Genomic DNA, 17,913 nt, shown 5'->3' with positions numbered 1-17,913 from the left:
CTACGAATACTTCTTATGCGAAAGCGACATCAAACGTAGCCTTAAAAAAGATAAGCGACGCTGGGCTGAGTCTATCGCTCGTAGAGCAGAGAAAGCTGCCATGACTGGGAACACCAGAGAAGTGTACCGAGCAGGGAAAGAGTTGTGCCGCAAACCCAGGAAAGACCGACCCATAAAGAGCCAGGACGGTAAGCTCTTAGTAACACTGGGAGACCAGCTTCTAAGATGGCAGCATCACTTCAGCGAGGTTTTTGAAGCTCCACAACCGTCGCACGCAGATGTGGCAGAGGAGGATATAGACAGTAACAGTCACCAATACTGTCTTGACATAAATATCCAGCCTCCAACACGGCATGAAATAGCTTCAGCAATAAGATCGCTAAAGAACCGAAAAGCACCTGGCATCGACGCTATACCTATCGATGCTCTGAAAGCCAATGCAGAAGTTTCTGCAGACGTGTTGCTTCCGTTACTGACATCGATATGGGAACAAGAACAAGTACCGGACAGCTGGAAAGAAGGTGTCTTAGTGAAGCTACCAAAGAAAGGCGATTTATCGTGTTGTGCGAATTGGCGGGGTATCAACTTGTTGCCGGTGTGTTCGAAGATCCTGTGCAAAATACTGCTAAGTCGGATGGCGGGTGCAGTGGACCCACACTTGAGAGAAGAGCAGGGTGGTTTCAGACCAGGCAGATCATGCACAGACCAACTAAACGTTGTCAGAATGATTCTCGAGCAATGCAACGAAATGCAATGTGAGATCTTCACATTGTTCGTCGACTTTGAGAAGGCATTTGACCGAGTGAAGTGGTCCAGTATATGGCGCATACTCAAAAAGAGAGGAATACCGGAGAAGATCATCGGACTCATCAAGTGTCTGTATGAAGGGTCCTCCTGTAGAGTGATGCATAAAGGCCGTCTCACTGATCCCATCCCAGTGACTTCAGGTGTTAAGCAAGGGTGTCTGCTGTCTCCGCTCCTGTTCCTTATTGTTCTAGACGACGTGATGTGTAGGGTGACTTGCAAATGTCAAAGGGGATTACCCTGGTCTGAGAATAAGCACCTGGAAGACATAGATTTTGCAGACGACCTGTGCTTGTTCTCTACAAGTCGTTCTGACCTCCAGTCAAAAACAAACGACCTTGCCACGGAAGCGGCGAAAGAAGGTCTTCGCATCAATATTGGGAAAACCAAGGAGATGCGCCTTCGGTCCCTTGATGACCAGCCGCTCCAAATCAATGGCGTCGACGTTGAAAGGGTTAACAAATTCACTTACCTGGGGGGAGTAGTAGATCCAACAGGTGGGACAGACTTGGACATAGAGAGTCGTCTGAACAAGGCAAGAGGCGCGTTTGCCCAGTTGAAACCAGTGTGGAGCTCCAGCGTCATCACCCGGCGAACAAAAGTGAGGATTTTCGAGTCTAACGTGAAGTCAGTCCTGTTATACGGTTGCGAGACATGGTTCGTTCGGAAAGACCTATCCAGCAAGCTACAAGTATTTGTCAACAAATGCTTAAGGCGAATCCTGCGGATTTACTGGCCACGAACCATTTCGAACGCGGAACTGTGGAGACTGACCAAGCAGAAACCTATCGACCAAGAAATCCTCATTAGAAAATGGAGGTGGCTGGGGCATACCCTTAGAAGACCTGGAGAAACTCCTTCGAAGCGCATACTCACCTGGCAGCCACCTGGAAGCCGTAAAAGAGGCCGCCCAAAAACAACCTGGCGACGTTCTGTGGAGAGTGAGGCAAAGGTTATGAGGATGGAGTGGGAGGATCTCGCAGCCGCTGCCCAAGATCGAGTCAGATGGAGAAATCTTCTCAAAGCCCTTTGTCCCTGCTGAGGGACGTCAGGATGGATGTATGTATGTATGTAAAGTAATCGATTTTTATTCCCGGTGATGTGATGATCGCGATCGCACCAGCGGTTGCACAACTTTCAACTAGTTGTAAAAGCCTTGTTTATTAAGTTAAGGAATTAAATAATAAGTACGAAAGTACCTATCTGCTTTCGACAGGCGTCTGAGGGGATCCACTCTAAAGTTTTGTTTACAAACCCAGCTGTATATACAGGCTGTTATTACTTCATAATATACAGCCTTTTCAAATATAAATAATGAAAAAAAAAATACTGTAAGTAAATTTGTATGTTTTTTCCCATTTTTTGATAATTTGTAAAGACAGCATGATACTCAAGTAAAGGTACTATACTTATAAAAAACGGCTAGAAATTAAGTTTGTCACTTTTAACAGCTTTTACGAACCACCTTCCCTCTAAAATTAAAACATCCTGTAGATAAAAACTCCAACATAATATTAGATACAAAAACAGAAACGAAGAGAAGATTAAGAGCTAAAAGATTAGCGTTGGGGAGGTAGCAAACTTTTTAATTGGATATTATTGTAAAAAATACTATCGTAATACGTACGTGTACTTTTAATGTTTCCTAAAGATAAAAGGAACAAATATGATAAAAGATATAAGATCACCCCACAACTAGCGAGAGAGATTTTACTAGAAAAGAGATTTCGAAAATCTAACTTTTTTTGAAGGTCGGCTAGAAAAGGTCATTTTTAGGGTTCCGTAGCCAAAATGGCAAAAACGGAACCCTTATAGTTTCGTCATGTCCGTCTGTCCGTCTGTCCGTCTGTCACAGCCGATTTACTCGGAAACTATAAGTACTACAGTGATGAAATTTGATGGGAATATGTGTTGTATGAACCGCTACAAAAATATGACACTAAATAGTAAAAAAAAGAATTGGGGGTGGGGCCCCCCATACATGTAACTGAGGGATGAAATTTTTTTTTTCGATGTACATACCCGTGTGGGGTATCAATGGAAAGGTCTTTTAAAATGATATAAAGTTTTCTAAAAAACATTTTTCTTAAAGTGAACGGTTTTTGAGATATCAGCTCTCAAAGTCGTAAAAAGTATGTCCCCCCCCCTCTATTTTTATAACTACGGGGTATAAAATTCTAAAAAAAATAGAGGTGATGCATGCTAATTAACTCTTTCAACGATTTTTGGTTTGATCAAAGTATCTCTTATAGTTTTTGAGATAGGTTGATTTAACTGTAATTTTGCTGCTACGGAACCCTTTGTGCGCGAGCCCGACTCGCACTTGGCCGGTTTTTTTATTTATTTTCTTGACACTGGCTGAAAACAATGTAAAAAAGAAAACATTTAAAATTCGAATATCACACGCCACATTTGTGACATTGTAACTTATTTTTGAATTGACGCCCCACCACCGGGGAGCGCCCGCGAGATAAAGTTGAAATTTAGATGTCAATTTAAATTTAGAATATTCATGGGACCTAACAACCGTTAAAACAGCTATAAACAGTGTGTGTCACTTAAAACAATCGTAACTGGTCGAATTTGCTGTGTTACTCAACTTAGTCACACACAACACGGCATAAAGCGTTAAACAAGATTGATTGATTTGACATAATAAGTGAATAACAGCAATAACGGTGGTTTAAAAAAAATACATGTTTCTTTTGTTTCATAACCCACATTCATACACTGAAATTAAACGGGTACGCAGTACGCCTTTATTGCATAACGGAAACAGAAATTAATATCGCCAACACAGCCGGAGTTGTAAAATCCCTATTCATGATGGCCCATTCGTATGTATTTGAATCCGTCTGACGAGAATGTCTGTATGAGAAAATGAAAAGCTTGGCCCAGAGTGGTGCAGCCGTCAAAGGCTGGAGTGCCGCTGCCAAAGCCTTTGAAACACTCATTAATATCAGTCCGAATTTTAGGGCCGTTCTCCTAAGGTCATCGGAGTTTGGACGGCGAAATAAATTGCGGATAAATTCAGGCGTGTTAAACTATTTTCTATTTTAATTTTAATTTGCTGTGCCCGACAGGGTCCATGAAATTCTTAATTTTATGTATTGAACACCTTTAAAATTGACTTATGGATGCAATAAAAGATTGAGTATCCACAGTCCGGTACTTAGAGGATGACCTGCCAGTATGCGCCTGTATGTAGCTATGAGAAACAATCTTAGACAAAAATACATCCCACTAACTTTGAAATTGCTTTAGGAAAGGCACGTTAATAGTCATTTAGAATAACGGCGGCAAGAAATCATGAGATGACTAATAATTCAGCAAAGATTCGACTCCGTTGAATTAATCGTTTTATTTCTTAAATTTCCGAAGTTTACATGTTCATGACCATTGCCCAGGTTCGTTTAGGAACTAGTCCAGAGGGGTCACTGTACCTAACGAAAAATTTAGTTTTAGATCGCTGCTGCGCTATCCAAGACTCAATTCCGATTGCAGGAGGGCTATCGTTCAAGCCTCGTTCGTTTTTGTCAAGCGAGAGTAACCCTTCAGGTTAGATCGGTCCAGTTTGTATGTACCTACAGACAGGCGAGTGCAGACGATCGTTCAAACAATTCAACCTTTGATTGACAAATAGACGGTCGGTTCTGAATCTGGCGGCCCGCTTATTCACTTGTGTAGATTTCTAGCATCGTAGACGGCAGAGATATTCCTGGTAAACTAACTGTTCGCTTTGCTTCGCTTTTAAAGGTTTTCTCGAGAAAATTCCGGGGTCAAAAGTAGCCTATATGTTAATCTAGGGTACCAGCTTACGAGTATCAAAAGAAACAGTTCTGCTGTTTTCACATGAAAGACACAACAATCATCCATAGATCCCCTGCTTCGAGATTATGACAATACAAACATCCATAACCGGAGGCCAAATATGTGGCGCTGTTGCAGATCGAACGCGTCGCCACAGCAGTCAGTTACTACTACGAACGACCGTGCCATCCACATAACATAACATATAAGTATCTACGAGTTTTTGTTCCTTACTTAATGTAGCATAATGTAAATATTCCGAAAACTGTCAATTACAAAAAGGCTGGTTGAAAATTTCTGCGCCGTTATTGTGTAGCCTTCGTTTACAGCCTTCAGTCAACGTCGAAACTACTCGAAGCTTCGGGCGATAATAATGAAAACAAGACCCACTTATAATTGGGAATGACGTATTCATGTTTTTTTTTACGCGTCCGTAGCGGGCCTCAGTGATCGTAACTGATCGCTGAGGTTAAGCAACAACTGACACGGTCAGCCATTGGATGGGTGACCAATTTCAAGTGGTGCTTTTCTGGACGCTTCAGTGCTTCGGACGGCACGTTAAGCCGTGGGTCCCGGTTGCTGCTTCGGCAGCAGTCGTTAAGCCTAGTCAGAGGCCTTCGGGCGGCTTGAAAACATCTGACAGTCGGGTTGCCCATTTACCCGACAACTCTCTGTGTTGGGGTCCACCAACCCGCACTTGGCCAGCGTGGTGGACTAGGCCTAAACCCTTCCTTCATTGGAAGGAGACCCGTGCCCCAGCAGTGGGGACGTAATGGGTCGTGATGATGATGAGATGTTTTTTTTACATTTATGTGAAATCGTATTTCACATGGTTGAAAAATGGGGAGCCCTATTTAGTACCTTGTAATGTTTGTGGTCTGAAGAAGATGATGAATAAAATGGTAGATTATTGCAAAACTTAGAGACAATAGTCATATATGTATATATGTAATATACTTAATAGATTATAGCATATTAAACTAATCTGAAAGTTCACACAACAACATTGTTGTTTTTTATGCCATTTCAATATTTTTCAGATTTACAATGTGTAGCAGTATGCAAAATTTACTCATGTATTTGTCTTCATTTCAGGTAATTTATAGGTACAACGACATCAAACTCAATGGGTCCTTGTCCTTCCTCAGAGAAGGTACAAAATCCTTGTAAAAGCCGATTGAAATACGAAAGCTACTGAATCAGGTAAGTGTTTGCAACTTCGGCCGGATCCGGGGCAAAGTTGAAGACATGACGATATTAAGGAGTTTTTTGCTCCCCTTTTCCTAGATAGGCGATGAGTTAGCAAACTGTTGGAATTTCCAAACTTCTTTTATTACCCTTTTTTCAACTGCCGCCTTACTGAATATTGGAATAGTTCCGGCAACTTAGAGTTGGATGACGATTGGATCGAAACGTTAAAAGATTTTGTAAATAAACAATGAAACTATGATCCCACAAAATTGTAATTTCATTGTGTAATAAATAAATAAAATAAATAAATAAACTAATTTTGATTTGATCAGTCTTTTGTCTGCCCAGTTCAGTAAGTTCATAATACCTGAACATTCAACGATAGACAAGCATTACTGCTGCCGCGCTATCGACTTAGATTATCGTCACTGTATCGCGATTCGCCATAAATACGGCGCTGTGATTGGTGGAAAGCGCTTTAATCAAGTTTATCAATGACAACGAACTACCAATAATGTCGCCAGTATTATGTTTATAGTCAGTGTAATACTGACGAATTATTATCTTCGGATTATCAACACACCGCAATCGTGGAATCTTACGTCTTAGTGACGTCATAAAGCTTACTAACCAGTGACGTCATAATGCTTTTAGTTCTCATCAAGACGCGGAACTACTTTCTTTGTGAAACATTCAAAGGTTTTATACCTTTTGTTTTGCTAAGCTTTTCCGCGCCATTATCATTGTAAGGGGAAAAGGTAAAATCGGAAACTTTGTTAAATGAACTAGAATTTCCCCTAGTCTTTGTTTTTTCTTGCGTTTTGTATTAACGTTAAGATGCGAATGGTATTTTTTTTACACGACTATTGCTGAGTGTAATGAAGAAACGTGTGTAATTGTGTATGTTTATTAAAAAGTAAGTTTGAAATCTAACAAAGTTTGAAAGCATCGCATAGTAACCATGGTTATCCTCTCACAACTTAACTGTTTTTTATTTTTCATGCTGTGTTCAATATTCCAGGGTACTGCTTTATTTTTTAAACCTTACATATTTTTACTCTGCGCACATACAGAGTAATATTGCAGCCCCCTTTGTGCCTCTAAGTAATACGTTTAGGAGCAGGTAAAAGCATTATAAAATTCTCTGCTTCCTGTATGTTATCATGTCAATATGGACTAGGTATATGTTACAGAATAACACTTTCCTGGCAGATTCTTCGTCAAGGGTAAATTTCTTCGCATTACTTCTATTATCATCTTTTTTATGTTTTTTATCTCAGTGAAGTGACACGTTGATATTTTCTTAATAATATGATTGTAACAGCCCTTACATTTTAGGGAAAGCTAATATCAAACAGCAATGTAATTTCATCATTACTAGCAGACCGTGGTGGTAGACGCATTATCTGAACAATCAACAAAACATTGAAAAAAAATACGTTGAATAAATAATGAACCTGAATCTGAAATCTTTACATAATCCTCTTCCAAGGAGCGCGGTTTCATCGTTTTTGATTTCTTTATTGATAAAATAAATGAAATAGCTATATCATGAGATCGAATAGTCAAGTACATAACGGTGTCCAGAAATATCCCAATGATCCGGATAAGCTGTTTTCTAATAAAATGTGAGCCCGTAATCCGTTTGCTCGGAAGGCCTCACAGATAGGACTGAAAGATTAAACACAAGCCTTTCAGCTAGTTAAATTAAAATAGAGCCAATATAAGTAAATAGTTAGTTGAACAACATCGTAATAGAAATGTAAATTTATTAAATTATCATTAATTCCTGATTTATTAAATAAATAATAAACGACCTTGTAATGTACTCCCTTGCGGGGTAGGCAGAGGTGCATTGCTGCACCCATTTTTCGCCAGTGTAATGTTAGTCCTCGATTTATTATTATTATTAATTTACGAATGTATTTTAATGGGTTAGTAAAATATTTGATACATATAAAATATAAAAGGTGCCTTAACACATACGACATATATATTAAAGCTGATACAAAGGCTATCTGATGGTAAATTTTAATGTCCGCTCGAAACAGCCGTTTTTGCCGTTTGTATTAAGTCTATTTGGCCCTTCTAACAGACTTAAAACAGTAAACAAGAATAAATAAATATGTGGGGACATCTCACACACGGCCACCCGACCCCAAGCTAGGCAGAACCTGTGTTATGGATGTCGGACAGCTGATATATCTACACAAATACAGGAATGGCACAAGACTGGGTCAAAGTTGACCAAATTCAGGTCTTACTAGAAATAAAAGGTACCTAGGTAATATGTAAAAGTTTCATCCTACATTTCTTAGCCCGTCACTATATGCTAAGCCGAAGGAATGTTGTAAATGTAAGATATACAGACTTAGATTCACAATATATTATCAAGATGGAGTGTCAGTTCAAAATATACGCCACGACAAATAACACCCCACTTCCACCACTGAGCTCTTGTTTTAAATTAGTTTGGTTAGAAAATTTGTGACTTTCTTTACTCATTGGACTATGGTCGTCATAAGGTTTAACTTAAAACGGATATATTTTTTCGCTTAGTTTTTGTACTTTACATACTTACCATCTAGTTCATATATTATTAATCTAAGCTATACAGAGTTCAAATTAGAATGTTAGGCAGCCACCACTGGAGATTGCTTCTAAATTGGTATTAGCGAGGCTTTGCTGGCAGATGTTGCTCCCGCAACATTGAGCTGGGAGCGTGTAGTGGAGACTCGTATAGAAGTAGACTTTGCACAGTGTGTGACTATGGCTAAAGTGGAGGTAAAAGGTTGCCTGGAAGAGATGGCTTTTAGTGATAAGGCCGCCTATTGAGTTATATTTACTGTATAAATTGTTATTTAGTATTATATATATTATATATTAGTATTCTATTCTATCCTAAAGTGGTATGGTAAGCCGAATATGGATGTTTCATCAATGGTCATCATAGGTAGTTATTCTGAAAAACTATTGCTAACTTACTCTTACGTCACTTTTTTACCCCTGTGTAATATATTTCATGATTTATTTGACGTAGGAGGTAAATTGGACTGCTGTAATTGTTACATAATTTAAATCTATAATACACAACATTTTCAAATTATCTGTAATTTAATATACATATGTTAGTCAATACAAAGCCAGTTTGGCAGAAAAATGTGCAGAATACTTCGACAGAATTCATTTTATGTATTTATATCCATTTGCATCGCTCAAAGGCATTATGCCAGTATCGGTAAAATGATTGAACTAAAATCATTTGCCAGAATAACCTTACAGTAGCATGAAATGTAATAGCTATATCGAAAATGGACTGCATTCAGAGTTCCTGGATCCTTTGTGTAATGATCGTATTTGTTTCATATTCAATAGATAGGTACCTACATATTCGAATAACGTATGTAATCCTCTGTTTCACAATATCTGGATAACACTTATGTGTGTGATGAGAATTCTGTACCTTTCTGAAATTATTAGGCTTCTGTATTAATATTATGATTTGTCTTAATTAAAATGCGAAAGAATGTACCAAAATACATTTACAATCTGAGTGAATGCTGAGTTGCAGAAAATAAATTTTAGTGCCAATTTCACCATTCTCGGTTATCTAACCGACAGGGATTGATTTATAAATTAAACGTCATCTCCATATAAAAATCATGACAGATGTGTCAAAAGTTAACCATTACTCCCTGGTTATGCTCTAACAGAGAATGGTGAAATTGGCACTTTAAGCTAATGTCGGCATTAAACGTCTGTCAGTCTCTTTCTGTCCGTGTACTGTCAAAGCAAGGCAACAATACATTTAAGATCGACATTGGCTTAAAGTTCCATTCTGCAACTCAGCGAGATAGTTCTGATTAGGGTTGAGGTGGAAAGTGCGTTTCATTAATTAACACTCGAACGATCGATAAAAGTTATGACACAAGCTGTTTCCCTGCCTATAATATTGTACCACTTTGGAATTGAATTTCAGCGGTCACTCGTAATACAAACGGCTTGCTATATCTTACGGTAACAAATGTTTATTTGACAGTTAAAATAAGTACGAAACAAGAGCCTTCCAGTCAAGAAGATAAATTGGTAATTCATCATTTCGCATCCCTTTTACGCCCCTAGGGATAAACAGAGACAGAAGGTCCATATAGTAAAGTAACATGTTGAAACATATCAGACTTTCCACGAAAGAGTGTCCCTTGAGAAAGGAACAGGATGATATATTTGAGACAAAATTCTGTTCCGTTACGTAAAATACTACAATTATCTGTTTCTGATTTTAGTTTAGTGCTTTCGAATCTAGATATGTATATGTCGCAGTAAGATAGTTATAGCCGTGATATAGTTATATCCCTAGGGATATGATTATATACCGTAACATAGTTATACGAAAGCGATTCATTACTATCTCACTAGGGATATAGTTATAAAACGGATCAAGTTTAGTGATATAGTTATATTACTAGATTAAGTTCAGTGTTATAAATATATTTTTTGATTAAACTTAGTGAAATAGAAATCTATCACATAGAATTAAATAAAACCATAGTATATTGGTTTTATCTTTATTAAAAAATCTACTTTGTGTTTCTGCAGTTAGTTACTTTGTGTCATTAACACGTATTATAGTAATTTAAATTATAATTAAAACAATCATATTTTTTGGAATTTAAGCATTAACAATAAAATCAAAACTAAACAAAAAATTTAAAGTCTTAAAAGACTTTAAAATTTTTGTTTATCAACTAGTTAATCAACAGTTTTGAGATATTTTTATTTCTTATCAAGTAAGGTGAGATCTTGGTTTCACTCAAATAGCTATTTCACTAAACTTAATCTAGTAATATAACTATATCACTAAACTTGGTCCGTTTTATAGCTATATCCCTAGTGAGATAGTAATGAATCGCTTTCGTATAACTATGTTCCGGTATATAATCATATCCCTAGGGATATAACTATATTACGGCTATAACTATCTTACTGCGACATATACGCACCGACCCGTTGTTGACCAGCGTGTTGGGAAATGAAAGACAGTTTAGACCTTGGAGATATGCACAAAGGTTCCATTCGAGAGAGCCCGGTGCATTTCTTACTCCCACAGAGAATAGAATAGAACAGATAGGATAGTTAGTACCTTAGTTTTCTCAAAGTGATTATATTATTATTATCATCATCGATAATAGATGATGTGTTGTCGGCTCCTTAAATTTAAATACACTCTTGTATCTACTCAAAACCAAATATCACAAACCAACAATGAAGTGATTGACGATTTCCGAATTTATATTTTGATGAGGTACAAACAAACAGCGATCAAAAGTGCCTAAAGTATCATCAAATATCCGTAGTGCTTACCGATATGTGATACCGCTTTTAACACTTTTCATTGCATACAAACTGAATGTGAACAGTGTGGTATTTTCGGCAATATTGTGGTATTATATTGTCCCACTGGTTGATTGAATAGGGTGCCCACATTCATGTTTTTGACGGGACTCTCAATTTCAATAAAAAAGGGATTACGCAAAGACTCAGAGCAGTAGTGATATGATATGTGTGATGTTTCTCTGTATACTACATTTATCTGGGTCGATATGAAATGGATACGACAGGACAGTAAAATAAATTATACAGTTATCTAAATAATCAAAGATATTTTTTTGGATATGCGATTATTAAAAAGTTGATGAAAATTTACAAATTTAATTTAGTTGTACTGGAGCTGGAATCTTGTTTTTTTTAACTAATTATTAATATTCTTTGCCATTTTACAAAGTCTAATTGAAGTTAAATTGGTACAAAAGCAATCACTTAAGGTTTAAATTATTTATTATCATATGCAATTAGAAATATAAATGTTCTCTTTGTGTATAATTAGTGTTTCTTTCATTAATTTAGAGTTAATCATTTCATTTACTGTTATTATATTTAAGGATATAATTATTTCTTGGTTAATGTGTCTGTTGGTCAGTCAGAAATCAGATAACTATATTGAGGTCATCTGTCAAAGACCTACTTACTTGATAATCTTTAAAATCTTTGAAACTACTATTTGTATTAACTAAAAAATGCGGAGCCCTGGGTAGTAGAACAAAAAACTGTATCTCACAACGAAACATACTTAAACAAAATCTACAAAACAAGTCCAACCGCGACCGTAATCGCGGGTGATCCGCAAAATAATCGTACACCGCAAAAGCCTCGCGCATACCGCATACAACCCTTCGCACATCGCGGGTGCACCGCCCGCCCAGGCTAGGGCGGCCGCCCATCGCCAGTGAGTCCCGCGTCTCCGCCGACGCCGCCCGCCCGCGATCGATAGTCCCGCTCATTTGTGAACGTGTTGTTACCCTACTATCCGAAAGCCGGTTTGAATTTCGAATCGAAGCGTCCTGGATTTTTCACGGTGAGTTGTCTCGCATATCCTTCGCCCGTTCTGTGTTCGTTTTAAGACTTGATTGTTTAACTTAAGTACGTTATTCGGTAAGATTTGATGTCTCGTTTCGTAGTAAACAGGTGGTCCGGGGTCAGGGGGGATTCACCCCGTGTTTTGGCTGCTTGTTTTTGTTACATGGAATTTGTTTGCTGGCTGTTCAGAGAGATTATGGTAAACATTGGCATAACTTTAGGTACATGAATTATTAAGGCTTGATGTTGCCGAGTATATCAGGTATTTGTGTGATTATTATGTAGGTAAGTACCTCACATAGCAATTTTATGATTTAAGCTTTCTGAAAAATTGTATCTAATCATAGTAAACAAATTACCTGACAATAATAAATTTTTGCGATGTTTATAGCTGCTTTGTTACAAAAAACATCAGGGTTTAAGGTATAATTATGAGATAATAATTTAATTTGGAATCAGTAGGCACCAAAGTTTTGGAATAGACTGTTGTTTTGGATAAATACACCAAATCATTTATTTTTACACATAAGTACCACAAACAAGAGTAGGAAGAAATAGACGGGAGAAGCGACTCAGCGCATAATTCCGTCTATTCATTCTTTCAAAGATTGACAGTTGGTTAGTTTAGCAAAGCACAAAAGTTTAATCGCAACCAACTTCAAAAGTTGTTTAGTATGATCCCCTCAGGGTCCCTTAGTCACACTAAGGGACTCTACTAAACAACTGTTGTTCTATAACATTTGAAAATTGTAAAAATGATGAAAAGGAAAACATTTATTTGACTCTGTGTTGGCAACATAACATAACACACAGGATCAATACAAAAACTGTGATAACACATCAACAAAATCACACCTAATTCTAATCACTACGTTCTAAATTTGGCAACGGATTTGTAACAGCCAATAAGCGCGCTTGGATGTGACGTCACATGTCGCCATGATTGAGTTGATCCAATCACTGGATGGCACTCAATCACGATGTGCCAATGTGCGCTTAAGACATCAAGCGGAAATCGGTCGGGGGAGGGCGGTGATGTGACACTTTTTATGCTGACTGTACTTTTAATATGTATCATGATTTTACTATTCTTACTCATTTTAGTCTACCGCCACCAAAAAGAGCGTATCGGAGTCAATAAATAAATCGTCTGTAATAGGCGTAAGGGCCGTAAGTGATGATGATGATGACTAAATAAAAGTATTTCATTTATAACCCCTTAAGAAGTGAAGAAATGTTACCCTTAGTAAGGGAACATTTTATATATCGAACGGTTTAAATATTAAAACAGCCAACTACGAAAAAAAGTTAAGTAAAAAATTATGTCCAACGCTAAGAGACACAGCTCAAAAAATAATAAAAAAAAACCTTGTTTGTCGCTTTTTGTTTTATTTATAACGCAAAAGTTGGAGACTACTTTAAGTAATCATGTTTTGCAAGTTTGAGTACGGTTCTAACTTTGGCCAACATAATTCTAATTTTAGTTAAAAAAAATTGAATTGTCCGACTGGTAAGCCTCTACTTAAAATTTGATAGAATACAGAAAAAAGAACTTAGAACTTCTTCCTTACTTTTTAAATGGGTTATACAGGATGATCGGTAAGTATTCCTTTAAATACAGATACTTTTCTACGGATACGGACTATAAAAGCACGTCATAACTAAAACGCTTTATATCTATAATTTTGAATAGTATACCAAGCATAATATACTTACAACTTGAACTTCTTCATCGCTCGTGAGTGTATTTTTTTTTATGGAGTAGACTGTACTACTACGTCACACATGCAGGCGTAATGCTAAGTGCAGAGATTACATGTAGGTATTTATAGCAAGTACATATATGTGTTTAAAAAATTCAATAACTTTGTTGTGCAGCGAGCTTTTAAGCTTGAATGAAAAGCTTCCGTCCCAAAGGAAAAATGACGATCGCCTAACGAACACGATAGAAGAGAATTCCTTAAAAAATCGACGCTACCATTCCATAGAGTTTAACTAGCAGAAAAATTCAGACATAGTCCAGGTACGTTGTTCAATGGAACGGAACGCAATCATTGCTGCAGTCCATTTCTGCACCGGAAAGCATCATCTGTTTGGCGCTCGGTGCCAGGCCATCAATACATTTCAAAATCGTTTTAAGTCGTTTTGCCATCACTTAAAAAACAAGTTTTTCAGTTTCGTGCTTTGGCGAAGAATATCTTCAGCGACTCGTACACTTTGAGGTAACTTGATTTCTATCAAACGTCTCTAGTGCATTGCAACAAGAATTACTGACAATTTGAATCGAATAAAATAAGACCGACTTCCGCTGTTCATTCGCGAAATTTATTTTGTCCTTTCGCGTGAATATTTTTCTTGCGAAAATGCTTTCTTTTGTCTTGGAATAAGAGTCAGTGTGAGAAGGAGCTTCTAAGAGTTGCGGGACGAGGTGATGTGAATGTTGCGTTCCGGATTGCAGATTCAGCGCTATCTTGAACGTGTCAGCTGATATTGATGGAGAGGCGGGTCGTACATCTTCGTTGCTCATGTTTCAAACTAAGAATTAATTTTAAAGTTGTTGAACGATAGTGCTCCCATTTATAAACGGATCTAATACTACTGTACGTATACGTTCGTTGGTGTATTGAGAACCTCTTATTTTATTTATAATAAGGCCTTGGATCTTTAAAATTTACTTCATGACATAAACACAAAACGTATGACTTTTTTCGCCCATGAGTGACCAGAAGATTAATGTTTCTTTTAAAGATAAGATTCTGACACTGGAACTTGGAAATGAATTCAGATTTAGGTATTATGCTACTGTAACATACATATAACACTGTCAGTACATTATACGCAATGCATATTTTGTATGTTGGGGTCATTCATTTCTACAATATAGCAATATACCTAAATCTCTACTTAGCCGCATACGATCTCCACATATCTACCTGTATATAGACACAAGAAACAAGGTAGTGTACGTCTGTCCAAGGTAGATTAGATCAGGTGTTGTGAAACAGTGCCTGAACTACCACAGATGAACTACACAGGGACAGCAACGATGATGATACCGCCCCATTAGATTGGCCCGCTACATGTATATTGCTATGATCGACTGTAATCCCTGAAGGCGTAGTCAGAGGTGACCCGCAAGCGAGGCATATGCTTTTCGATGAACCTCTGTACATAATTAAACATATATCGCGAGCCGGGCATAATAATAATAATAATAATAAACCTTTATTTCAGGCATCAGTGGCCCATATTATAAACTAAACACATACATTTTAAATCATACAAAATAATAAATAAAATAACATAATTATAAAATAATGTTTTCCTTCACCGTAAGAGCGGTGGTGTACATTGTACTTAATTTCCAAGGAACTTATTGGTATTGGATACGAACCAGCATCTCTGGCGTGAGAAGCGGGCGCTTCCGATTGAGCTACCACCGCTCTAGCAAAAAGCTAGATTGCTGATTATTTCTGTAAAAAATACTCGTACTACATTATTATGTTTCAAAGTGTAAACGATATATATCAAATAAACTTTTTTTTATTAAATATATATTCCACGTTCACTATGTTTTTAGCGTTATCTCTGATAGAAAAATTATTAAAACCTTAAAAGTTGTGAAAGTTACATGAGAATATTGGATTTTCAGCTTTACGCTGTGTATTCATTCAATGTTTGTTTAATAGTGTAGCTTTGCTGTGTCCAGAAATCGATATTTTTAATTACACTATAAAATCAACAACCTTTTCGATTAATTACACTGCCGGGCAATGAAAAAGTTCCACTCGAAAAATGCCGACACCAAACATTCAATTCAACTTTTTCAAACATTCAATTTAAAAAAAGGAAAAAATATTATCGTTTTTAGTTGGTAATATCATGATGCTTTGTTAAATGTACTTCAATGTTGCAGAATGCGTCATTAAGGTGGCCTTTTCCGTTTAGGAGTAATGGGCAATGTCCGACAAAAAATTCGACATTGATAATCCCCGTTTTGTGAAACTTGAAATGTTTTTATTTTTATAAAATTACTAACGCATAGAAAAAATCTGAGTTTTTTTTGGATGATACGGAGGGTTATTCCTATCATCAGAAAAATAATGAGCATTATCGATTTTTTTCAGACATTGCCCATTGCTTAATTTTCTCAGTGGAACCTTTTCATTGCCCGTGAGTGTTTAACTTTATAAAAGTATTTTGTTAAAACTGCTGTATTTCCAATATTGTTTTACCCTTCACTTATTTCGTAACATAAATTGGAAACATTTTTGAACTGGTCATCAGTTCGTAGAATTTTGACAAAAAATAAAAAAATAAAAAATATCTAGATGAATATCAGATGAGGATTTTTCTAGTGGCAATATTTACCTATACATTTCATTTTGATATATCTATATATGAAAAAAAATGTTGAACAATCACTATACGTGTACGTATACGGCGACTCTCCCGCGCCATAGAAATTCACGTTTACTCGCGACTACTCAAACAATGCAAAAACTCGCACTTCATATCCAGTTGACAGATAAAAACGCAAGCATTTGTGTTTGTAAATGATCAAAACTTGCACTCGGCGCTCTGGCCGACTGTACAATTAATCCTTATCCACTTTAACCTGGCGGCTAGTATATCTTGTTGCAGTGGGCATCTGGGTTCTAGTAATATCTGGCCATTCTCAGCCCAGAGTGGATTGATGATAGGATTATAAATCTTCATGTGTGGTCTTGATAATGCCCGCTATATTTGCCTGTGGTGATGGGTGATCATTTTTGCTGGTTTAAGTTGATCGTGTGTTGACAATTACAATTGAGCTAAGATCTTCTCGGTCTCTGAACTCGTATTTGAAAAGTATTTATAAGAACAGCGCAAAACAGATTTGCCTGCACCGCTTAAAAAAATCTACATTCATGTTTCTTCGAGATTAGTTCAGCTGATCCTAAGTTGTATGATGCCTCTTACTTGATATCCGAGATTTTTAGGTTATGTTATGTTTGAAATTTATTCAAGGTTATAATATAAATTAACATTTAACTAATGAAGCCTAACCTAATTGTAAATAAAATTATGAAAACTGAACTACATATAACATAAAATTATGTTATTGAATTTTATTATATTGATCTTCTCGGTTGAATAGGCGCTTGCCTCTGCTTTGCTCTACCGTTTTGCAGTTTCACTGATATCCCTTACGTCTTGTTGAGATACCTACTAGACTGCGATAAACACCAGTTTTCTTTATAAACCCATTGTGATTGCCAGTTCGCCGAGATATACAGTGTTGGAAATGAAAATTTCCTGGCCATCCTTTTGTCGTGATGCGGCCCTGGTATTTTGCTGGCTGTAGTTAAAAGGAAAGTTCAGAGTGTCGGCTTTCAGGTTGTATTGACAAAGCAGCTTATATTGTGATTGGTTCGCTTGGAGGTCGCAACTGTAGAGTCGGCACTTTGAAAAGGTCATACGAACGTTATAGGTTAGTATTGTTAGTGTGTTTTCATATTAAGTTAACTATAGTATTCAATAAGTAAACAGCAACCAGGCATAATTTCTTCCACACAATATATTTGTAATAAAATTGGTAGATTATAAATATTAAGTATATTTTTTATATTGAAAAGCAGTTCTGCTTAAACTGGAAAGATTGATTGAGATTGAGATCTGAGTATTAGGGTAATTTTGAAGAGAACTTAAGAA

General features: G+C 36.9%; 1 protein-coding gene across 5 annotated transcripts in view; it reads left to right on the top strand.

Annotated features, from left to right (window-relative positions):
- LOC105397923 (pseudouridylate synthase RPUSD2) overlaps positions 1-17,913 on the top strand; it is a 333,895-nt gene that overhangs the window by 112,162 nt on the left and 203,820 nt on the right. Inside the window, exon 1 of one of the 5 annotated variants that reach the window (XM_048627366.1) lies at positions 11,984-12,217. The exons of the other annotated variants lie outside the window; for them this stretch is intronic. The gene's annotated coding sequence lies outside the window, so the exon portion shown is untranslated. Of the gene's footprint in view, positions 1-11,983; positions 12,218-17,913 lie in introns of those variants that run through there. 5 annotated transcript variants of the gene reach the window in all.

The sequence above is a fragment of the Plutella xylostella genome, chromosome 4 (assembly GCF_932276165.1).
Source record: "Plutella xylostella chromosome 4, ilPluXylo3.1, whole genome shotgun sequence".
Taxonomy (NCBI): Eukaryota; Metazoa; Arthropoda; class Insecta; order Lepidoptera; family Plutellidae; genus Plutella; species Plutella xylostella.
This window is presented reverse-complemented; position numbering and strand designations above follow the sequence as displayed.